The sequence below is a fragment of the Ambystoma mexicanum genome, chromosome 3q (genome assembly GCF_040938575.1).
Source record: "Ambystoma mexicanum isolate Mex_15411 chromosome 3q, UKY_AmexF1_1, whole genome shotgun sequence".
Classification (NCBI taxonomy): Eukaryota; Metazoa; Chordata; class Amphibia; order Caudata; family Ambystomatidae; genus Ambystoma; species Ambystoma mexicanum.
Genome location: NC_090926.1, coordinates 118,666,331 through 118,677,437, shown reverse-complemented (window position 1 = coordinate 118,677,437; position 11,107 = coordinate 118,666,331). Strand labels below are relative to the sequence as shown.

General features: G+C 46.3%; 1 protein-coding gene across 3 annotated transcripts in view; it reads left to right on the top strand.

Annotated features, from left to right (window-relative positions):
• The first annotated feature begins 1,005 nt into the window (after positions 1 to 1,005).
• The window catches only part of LOC138582199 (uncharacterized), a 317,260-nt gene continuing 307,158 nt past the window's right edge, over positions 1,006 to 11,107 (top strand). For all 3 annotated transcript variants that reach the window (XR_011304973.1, XR_011304972.1, XM_069653274.1), the window contains exon 1: positions 1,006 to 1,192. The gene's annotated coding sequence lies outside the window, so the exon portion shown is untranslated. The remainder of the gene's footprint in view (positions 1,193 to 11,107) is intronic.

The window sequence follows — 11,107 nt, the reverse complement described above, 5'->3', positions numbered from 1 at the left end:
TGATTGGCCTGGCTTTTCCAGAAGATTCCCTGTTTCACTAAACTAGGGTGGCCTCCTAAACTTCTGTCCCCCAGGCCAGAGGTTAGTAATCCATTCTAACACACACACACAACGTAAACCACACTGTCTGCACACATACTAAGTGCACCCAAGCACTATTTACTACCCTACTCTCTCCACTGACCTGGACTATGGTCCCAGAGGGCGTTCAACCCACAGTGCTTTGAGATCATACCAATGGTACATAAGGCGCTATACAAATGCACAGTAACATAACATATCTGTGTGGTTTTAACGGAATCCTTGTATCTGTTTCCAAGTGTCCCAATGTTGCGATGCTCCTAAATAAAATCTGATCTGGCTTCAAATGCGAATGGGCTCTGTCGCGCTCTATGTCATACCTTTGTGGTAGCGCCTAGGGGCACTTGGTTGGGCCTTGGCGCTAGGAAAGATTATTTTATGTGGTTTTAGATGATATGTGCTCTCTGTAGACCTGTCATAGGAAGGTCAGATGGGTGAGAAGGCTGGCCGTGTGTTGCCCCAGTATGGTGTGAGGCAGGGGAGGAGATGTGAGGTAATGATTTGGGGATATATAGATATATGGGCACTTGTTTGTCTGCTTCCAGTATCACTATGTCCGGCATGAGTGAATTCTATTAAACCCGGTGGAGCTGCGCTGGTGTGAGAGTACAGCTGCGCTGGTGTTAGACAGAGCTAATGGCTGGCACATGTTCATTGTCTGTGGGTATCCGGTGCCGGTAGTGGGCAGACAGCATCCTCCCGACCAGGCCTCGGGCTCTGCACGGCGAAGGGTCTCATGCAACGCCTCCCAGAGCCCGAAACCACAACTTAGAAGAGAGGGCCCATAAACTTGCGAATAATGTTTCCCCTTTAAATCAGAATGACCTCCGGGAAATTCACAAAAGTCCTAATAAATGGGATGGCGGTGGGGGAGGGCGGCTGGTGGGCATGGTCGCACACACAATCCCCCTGCCAAGAGCTCACTTCTCTCCAGAAGATGGACGCTGAGGGCTCGGAGCCCGTCGCTGTCAGAATGCTGGAGAAAGCGGGGCTCTTTGCGAGCCAGGGGCCGGTGGAAGCTATTTAGAAGCCGGCAAAGGCAGATGGCCGCACTGTCCATGTCCTGTAGCCCTCCATGTGTCACTGCGCATCTCTGTCCGAGCTCCACCACGTAAGTCGCTCTGCCCGCGTGCTTCTGCTTCCACGCCTCAAGGGCCGCACGGGACGGTGCGCATCCGGCTACACCCGTGCTCTTCAAACTGTGGGACTGGCCTAGGGGGGCACGAAGGATGGCTAGGGTTTGGGGGGAGGGCGTGAGGCTCTTCAAAAAAAGACGACGGTGACTGCTTTCAATAGAAAGTACAAGCAGATAAGGCATGGCGGGCAACACTACTCAGCAACAATCTTTTTACTCAAGGTGGGGACTCAGCATAACAAGTTTAAATGCCTCTGGGCTACACCGTCAGTCTATAGTCAACCCATACTGCATGCACATGCCTTTACAAGTAGTCTGTCACGCTGTGATGCACGGGCATATGGGTGTGTGGGGTGTGTGTGTGTGTGTGTGATATCTAATTCTGCTGCAGGTCTGCAGATCATGTGTACGTACCCTGGGTGGAGTCTGTGCACGGTTTGTTCTGTCACTGCTGTGTTCCTGCATACACTGTTCGCCCGGCTCTGCTGCATGCTAGTTGTCTGTTCGTTGGGGTGTGCACTAAATCAAGATGGACGCCTGGTCCATATGCGTCTGGCTACGTGGCTGCACTTAAGCTTTACATGTCTGCAATGAGTGTGTGTACCAGGTCCACCTACACTGTACTTCTAACTGTACTGTGGGGCAGCCCATCTGTGCCGTTTCCGGCTGCACATTTTGTGCATGTATGCACGCATGGCTTGTCAATATTAACGCTGTTAAGCTATCCATACTGTCAATATTCATTAAATTTATTATTCCGATTGCATGTGTGTTTGGAACCGATTCGTGGAATATTTGCCCTCTTCAAAGTGAATTTGCACTGCTGAAAAGTGATTTAATGTCCCTAAATCGCTTATATGTTGTGGATTTTGACAATATGACTGTCCAGCTATGCGTTCCCCTACAGTTTATATATCCTTTGTATGTGTTCACTCTGTGCCCATGAATTCCCCTATAGTTCCCTTACAGGGCCTGCTTCTTGGAATGTTTTGCATGGTTCAAAGTGGCTTTGCTCTGGCAACACAAACCCTGAATCATGGAACCGTGTAAAGTGTATTTTGCAATGCAAAGTCCGTGCAAAATAATTGTGTGCTGCAAAAATGACTATGCACTGACTTTGCGCTGCAAAAATTCACTTTGCACAGTTCCATGATTCAGGGTTTGTGTCGACAGTGCAACGTCACTTTTCATCAGTGCAAAGTCACTTTGAACCGTGCAACACATTCCATGAATCTCGCCTTTAGTGTCTGCTTGTCTTTCAATGTCCCCTTGGAGGTTTTGCCTCTGCATCCCCTGCACTGTCTGCTTGCTTTCTCTGCCTGCTCCTGGACCTCTATCGCCCACCTCTGCGCGTCCCCTTAGTTTCCATCCGCTTCTCTGCCTGTCTTGCATGTGCTGGATTAGACTGGCTGGCTTCCCGCCTACGCATGTCCACGTTCGTGTCCATGGGTGTCTGCCTGGCTTCTATGCGTGCATTGCGATGCCGACCCGCTCCTGGGCGTTTCGGGTCCCTTGTGCCTGGGCTCTCGCGTATGCCTCCATGTCGTCACCCCTATGGGTGCCCGTTGGCGCTATGCGGGCCCTCACCCTTATGCTTTCTCTCCTCAGGGGATCCATTATGAAGCAGGGGCTCTGAGCGTGAAGAGGCGCGAGCTCTGCTGCGTCACGGCACGGGTGGCGGCCGCTCTTTTACCCATTCATGGGTGCACCGCGCTCACCTCTTGCCGAGGGGAAACTGTGGGCGAAGAAAGCCAGGCTGTCCCCAGTAAAGCGCGAGGCTGGGCGCGCCTGAGCCGCCGATGGCGCGACACCTGAGGGCGCGCAGCAATGTCACGATAGGACCCACAACCCCGCGCCGAGCCGTGGCCGTCTGTACACCCAGGCGCTAAAGAGTAGGCCACCATTCGAGTTCAGATCCATAGTAGTAACTAAATAACTATCGAGTATCAGTGTGTGCGATCAATGTGACGCACACACGTACGAATAATAGTTATGTATAACCCACAGGCACCCGCGCATATGCAGTATATGCACATGTATGCAGCTTTACATAATGTGTGCGTTTCCAAATGTTCTGCTATATTACAGATACTACCTAGTACACACGTATTCATGTTGTACATACACGCACGCGCATGTGTACGTATATATCACACACAAATTATGCATTTTACATGTGTGTCCGTGTGCATTTTTTTCATGTATTTGTTTTGCTTCTTATAGCGCGCAGTGTGTAGGGTGCAGTACATTTAATATAGCATAATATTTAGAAATACTTACCTATATAGATGCATTACTGTGCACGCACATATTTTAGCTTGAGATTTTTCGAGTCTTATTTTGCAAATATCTTCGGAGCAGCTGGGTGCAATCACGAGTATCGCCAGATCACCGCCGTAATGCACGATCAGTTCATTCCTTTGGTTTTCCAAACGCTATATCTCGTCAATTTTGGATCACGCCGAACATTGCACATGCTCAATGCCGACTATTTTAATGTTTATATGGTGTTTAACTTTGCCTTCTTTCTGTGCTTGGCGTATCTCTCGACTCGGCCAAGTGGCTGTTTTGAAGGCAGCAGTTTGCAGATCGCACGCCGTCCGAACCCGAACTAGAAATTCGCCCGAGTTCTCCGAGGTGCCGCTCCAGAATAACGATTTAAAGACTGGCAAGTGCACGATGCACTTGGACGCTCGATTTCACGTGTTACCCCTAGCCCAGCTTTAAGACGAAATACACTCTCCACAGACCACCCCGCCCCCCCCCCCTAGACACACACACACACAAACACACACACACTAAGCCTATTTAAAATCACAGGTTAGACGTGAGAATGTTGTCATGTTATGGGGGCGTCACTAGGAACGCGCTCAAGGTTGCGACGGGTAGAGGTGTGACCCTCTCCCGGCGTCCACTCCCACCTTGACAACGTCGCGTGGTCCTGCGTTTTTCTCTGCCTATGCTCCTGTCCCCAATCATGCTCATCTTCAAGCGCTTAGACATCTTTTGTCGCCACATTCAAGCGCCGCCTCTGATATTTGCATAGAAATGTACTATGCATTCAAACAAACTTTTTGAAAATTCGTTTGCAACTTTGTTTAGAAATGGAACCACGGTATTGTCAGGCCGGGGCACCCCACCTCGCCTTTTAGTCACCTTTGCAACAGTGCAGGATGCGAGGTGTCCCCGATCCTACCAGTTCCTCCGTATATTACTCATTTGGTCGTTTCATTTTGTGACTTCCCTTTTGTCATAAAGCGGTCCTACGTGGCTGTTTTTTTTATTCTTACGAAACCTAGAAAAACGAAACAGAGGATGCTGGGTGCATGTATGTATTTTTTTTTCTGTGCGCGTGAAAGAGAAACGAAATTGGGCCGGATTTACAAAGCCTTTTTAATTGGATTGCGCCACTGCAAAACGCTTTTATAATAATAATAATAATAATAATAATAATAATAATAATAATAATAATGGAAAGCATTTAGTTCACATAATTAACTTTTTTACAAAACATAACATATTTATACGCAATTGGTTAATAAACACCGGTTCAATTCATCATTTTCTGCAGAACAATAAACATGCGCCGAGGTTTCCACAACACTATCGTTATTCTCATGCGAACATTAGCTTCTATCGTACTTCACGCCAACATGCGTGGATGTTCTCATTTCAGGCCATCAATTGTACAACAGTGTACATTTCGCAGGACACAATCGTCACTCCACTTCACATCCTTAGTTATCTGGCGATTTGGGCTTCTGATTTGAATCTTTTAGATGCCCGCTTTGCATTTTATGTCACACCAAAGACGATATAGTGCGATTTGAACTGTCTCTGTGTCGGTATTTCGACAATACTTCCAAAAAACTTCTGTTTTCATAGAGTCACACCGACTAACGCATGTGCTAGCAGACACATGTACCTTGTGCTCATTTGACTAGATTTCGCCATAATGTGTCTGGCTGTCTAGAGTCTGTCTGGATCCTTACAGATACAGCAATGTGGTCGATCCTTAGGCATCTTAGTGTAAACCCCTTGAACAGTAAGTAGAGGGAGCTGATTTATCTTCAGGTATTTACAAAATACCTTCAACTATCCCTCCGCAAATACCTCCCCTCTCGAGCTCTTCGTTCCTCTACCTCTAACTCCCTCAGGGTCCGTTGTTTCTCCAAGAAACGAGCTGGGGGTAGATCTCTATCTTCGGCTGGGGCCTCCCTCTGGAACAGCCTCCCAGCCAATCTAAAAGCACCTCAAGACCTTCCTCTTTGCTTCTGCCTTCGCCCCCCTCGCCCCTGCTGATCGGCTCTCTCTTGGCACTGTGCCCCTGGCCTCCCTCTGTCCCCTGGGCCCAGGTACCTGCTCACCCTGCCACCCTCCTGCACTGCCTCCTGGTCGCCACTTGCACTGGGGACTGTATCTGTACCCATACAGACCCTCACAGCCCCCCATTTACTTATTTTTCTGCACTTATTTTGTCCTACTCAGTCTGCTGCTGTAAACACAGCACTTGCCACTTGCTGGCTGCGCTACCACTGTTTATTGCCACTATTATCTATTTATTTTATTTATAATTTTTTATCTTTTCTCCACTTCTCCGCACTTTCCACTCCCCCCCCCCGCCAATGCACTTTTCCCCTTTGCCTTTCCCATGCACTTGCACGTTCTCAATGTCACTGGGCCTAGTAAGATCATTGTTTGTTCTCCCCTGTTCCCCTCCCTTGTCGCGCTCTGAAACACTTGTGTACGAGCGTGCTACAAATAAAATATCATGTCATATCAAATCATATTCTAAGCCGTAGCCTAATGTCCTGTACCAGAGGGCGTGGGGTTCTTAGGAGGTAGGACTGAGTTTGTAAATATTTGTGCGTTACTCCCACCACCGATCCATAGCTCTGTAATTTTTCCAGTGTGGAATAGTTGTTGGCTGAGTCGTATTTTTTCATTTTATTTACAAACATACGTTTAAGTGTTTCATACCGGGTTCCCCTTTGAAATTCCAGGGACCAGCCGATTTCCAAAAAACACTCCTCATTTATTTTATGATAATTTTCCTTTTTGGAAGACCTCTGCATATCATCATAACTTTTACCCATCATGTCCAACAACGGGCATTTTGATTTGCTATTAGCTGTAAGATAGAGCATGCCACGTCGGGTTTGCACCGGAGCTTTAAGTAATACCAGGCCCAATTCCAATCTTATAAACGCCATGGGTGTCGCTGGTGGGAGTCGCAGTATCTTCCTCCAAAAATGACCCTCCTAGACCCCTAGCCAGGCCAAGACCACCATCGCTAGCGCTTGAAGCCCATACAAGATTGCTGGTGTAAAACAGTGGTTGTAGAGTTTCAATATGCCCTCTAATGTATATCCTGCTGTCTCACTGGTGAATTTGTTAATAATGTATGTTAGTTGTCTAGCCTTTTGTCACCTACCCTCAATAATCAAGTAGTAGGTGCCTCTGGCTGAGGGCTCCATTCCCAGGTAAGGATAATTACTCACATATCCTAATGTGCCCACTTGAAAACCCAATTTGACCAGATTTATTTTCCCCCTGGCAACGACCATCATCTTGGTCTTGCTCCTGTTGATCGTAAGATCATTTATTTCGGCAAATTCCAATAATGCCCCACATTTCTCTCTCATCCCTCTGACCCGTCTATCTATAAGTACCAGGTCATCGGCATAAAGGACACTAGTGACTAAGGTCGAACCCACTTTTACAGAATGTCCTGACCCTGGTCTAATCACTACTTTTTTTTTGTTTTTGTTTTTTTTGTTTTATTTGTTATATTTGTTACAGTTGGTGAACCAACTTTTCAAATATCGAATCTTAAACAGTACAGTGTATCAACAAATTGCAAAAATCAATACAATGCATTCTAATCACCACAGGGAGGTCCGACATGTATAGGTTGTATAACAGGGGGGCCAGCACACAATCTTGTTTGACCCCCCCCCCTGTCTACCGGTTCTTCGTCTGACAAGGAACCTTTGTCATCCAGGTGCACTCTCACCTGTCGTGTTTGTACGCAGCCATTCTGGACAGCCCAATTTTCGAAGTCTTTTCCAGAGCTTGTCACGATTTACTGAATTGAAAGCCGACTTGAAGTCGACAACGATTAAATACAGTACTGGCGCAGCTCTACCCGAGGTTTCTACCATCATTTGATCAAGGAGCCTGATTTTGTGCGAGGCACTAGAACCCGGGCGAAAACCAGTTTGCTTCGTATGAAGTATATTACGATTTTCTGCCCATGTTTGCATTTCTGCCCGGATAAATCAGGCAGATAGTTTCCCTGTGTCATCTAGTAACAAGAGAAGCCAGTAGTTCTCGGGCTGAAGTCTATCCCCGTTATTATAGACTAGCAGCATAATTGCACTTTGCCAGGAGAGTGGGACCACCCTCAATTTACATAGCTTATCGGAAAGGATTTTTAGAATTTGGGACCATTCCATTGAATTTGTTTTAATACCGCGTTGGATAGCCCGTTAGGTCCCAGGGTTCTAGAGCCCTTTAATTTTACAATGGCAGTGTGGATGTATGCCATCAAAGGGACAAAGGCCATTTGGCATTTGTCTTATGTTCCCCGGGGGTGGGGTTTAATTGGACATTTTTGTTTGTGAAAAAGGTTGTCCATTTCCATGACGGGATTGGGTTAATCAGCTTCCGCTGCCCATCACCTATCATCTTGGACAACATTTGCCAGATGTCTCGGGTATTTTCGCTACACAATGCACTTAACATTAATTGCCACTGTATATTTCTCTTAGAGAGTTTACGCCTCGATAGCCACTTTTTATATACGCTTTTGTGCTTTCTTATCTGACTCAATTTTTCCTCTGGTTTAACTAGAGATTTCTACACTACCCTGATGTTTCTGTCGTAACTGTCGTTTCTCACGTTTCACTTCACGGTCAAAGGGTGTATATGCTTATTTCCATGGATCAGTAGGTTTCGATGTCCCAAAGACCGGTATTCAATGCAAGAGTGCTTAAACGGTCACCATTCTCGCCCAAGTCATAAGTAGAGAAACGATGCAATTCGCGTCTAAATAGCAACCATGTTGCTCTAGCAGCTCTACAGATATTTCTTGGGGTCCACTTTATTTGTTTTCCCGCGTTATTTGTCTGCATGTCTTCTACCATATTAAGAGTCAAAATCAACAGAGTGTGGTCACTGAAGTCTCTCTCTGCAAATATATCACTGGAAAACAAATAGTCAAGTTTAAAATGGTTGTTGTTCAAGGTCCACGTACAATTCCCAGGCTTATCACCCGTCGTTCTCACATTTAACATAATTAGACCGCATTCATTCATTGTGGCTATCCATTTATTCTCCTTCGCATCCGCTCTACTTTTTACCCTGAGACTCACTGGACATACATGGTTGTAAACACCACATTCAACCGGATCTCGACAACTAGCATTAACATCGCCCCCTATTAGGACGAATTCATGCACCTCTGTCGCCAGCCATTCCCCACATACATCATCAATTGTTTCAAGGACATCTTCCAAGTTCGCAATTTTTGGTGCCACATATATGCTTACGAACAAATGACAGGAACAAGTCTTTCCTTTTCCTACCATCACCTTCACCGCCAGCACGTTATCTGTTTCTACCAGAACATTGGTACTTTCAGTTTGTATACTCTCTTTTAAACCAATGATCAGGCCAGTATAAGGCTGCCGTCTGGGGCCCCTTTCGGAAGGTCTCTGTATCAAAGTGTAACCCGCAAGCTGTATGGGGGTTGTAAGCCAAGTATCCTGAAGAAATATTATATCGTTTTTATGCAGGCTAGGCAACAATCCTTTTTGGTCAAGAAAATGCACATGCCCTCTGGTATTCCAGGAAACCACTTTTAATGTTCATGTGCTATCGGTAAGGTTTTTCATTATAAACCTCTTGAACCACTCCTAACCTGCCGCATCTTCTATTTTTTCGTGTGATGTTTTGGCCTCTATGTTCGTGGTTAACTTTGTTGCCAGGCCCCCTTTAAGTACTTGGGCAAAGGATTGAACTTGCACCGTTTTCTTTACTGGGACATGGGTTTCACAGTCAATTACATAGGCAACTTTTTGTATACTTTCTTGGTGTGCTCTAACTAACTCAGACACTTCAGTGGAAACCAAGTGTACAGAAACGTAATTTCCCCCATCTGAGATTACTCGTCCCATGAAGCTAAATTCCGCCGAGGACAACACTCGGGGAGCCAGAACCTTATTGCACACCAATAAATACGTCCAATCTGTTTGTTCTGTTTCCAGTAAAGGTCAGTGGACTTTTCTCATCAAAACACCTTTGACTCCTCCTTTTGAGTACCGCCTTGCTTAGGTTCCAAGGTCTGGGCCTTATTTTCCAGCCCCTGAGACCGAATTACCCGCGTTTGTTCTTTTTTGCCTGCATGCAATTCTTTTGGCTGAATGACACTTTGGCGAAGCTTCCTCTCCCATCAACCAACTTGTCAGGGTCCCCAGTGGTCTTACAGGGCGTTTTTGATTCCTTGCCGCTTTTTTCTTAGTGCGTCTTTTATTTCATGATACTGATGGAATGATAGTAGAAATTCAGGGCTCCAGTAAAGGAAGTGAAGGGATTTGAGTCTCTTGATGAACGCTGTTTTGGTTAACTGCGGCTCGTGCTTCAGCACGTTTTGCCATCCTTCTCTCCTTCCTGGTCAAATATGGCGAAATGATATGCGAGCTGGCCTCCAAGTTGATTGATATCTCCAAAGGAGGAGGGACTTTTGTTTGGACCCCTGGATAATTTTTCCTTTTCCTGTACTTGCTCAATCTGACAAGTTCTCTTTGTTTGGTTACGTTTGTCATTTTCAGCCATGTTTGCCCCTGTTAGTTCCACAGTATTATTTTGTTTATGGACTCCGTCAAATATTAACCCACACAGCTTCAGCAGTATTTTTACCACAAAGTGAACCACCCCCGTGGCTGATCTGTTTGAGCATGTTTGCTCCAGGACTTCGCTACCAACAGTGAGGTCAGCATCTTCACATACGGATGCCTGGAATAGGTCTGGGGATGTAGAAAGCCATGGGTTCCCAGTTTGGGTGGTTGGGGCGTCAGGGACCGAGGGGATAAGTATAGATTTCTCAGCCTGGCAAAACTCCTGATTTGGGTCCTGAAACCTTCGTACTGTTTGACCTATCCCATTTGCCCCCGCTGCAGCCTGACGTGAGTAGCATAGTTCAAGAAAGGAGTTATTGTCAATGTCCCCAAAATCACCCGACCCGGAAGTGTTTTTGGTCATACTCGTTTTTACCACTTCTTGATCCGGGGCGACTTTGTCTGACTGGTAGTAGTCAGTAATTTCCCCCCGATTAGTAGCCGACATGTTTGTCTCTTGGTTTAGCTCAGGGGAAGCCTCCCTGTGAACTATTACATTTCTCAGGTGAGTATCAGCACAGGTAACGGTTTTAGAATATGGCTTACCCTTTCTGGTGTAGTGTGTCCTTGATTTCGGGTTGGCTTTACCATGCATCAGGTCAATTTCAGTATTCTTTTCCCAGGTGCTGTATTGGTTTGCTGTAGCCCGCACCGCCGCCAAGCCACAAAACACTCAGGCACTCCGCGCGATCCACGAGAGGCCAGCGTTTTCAGTAGTAAACTCCACCCCCAACTTGATCCACACTGAAAACAGACTGCTGTCTGTTTGGAAAACTGCTCCTGCAGTCAAGTTTGCAGCTTGACCGACACAGTAACTGCAAAACACAAAACACTCAGGCAAAACATGTTTAGAAACCAGGCCCTTTTTCTTTCCCACTTCCCTGATAATGCCAACCCATAGGTTTTTCTAAACGTTTCTCACATTTAACTGATACGCCAGGCTTTCCGATTGGCCGATGACTATGATGTTACGAGGCAATGTTTCTCTATT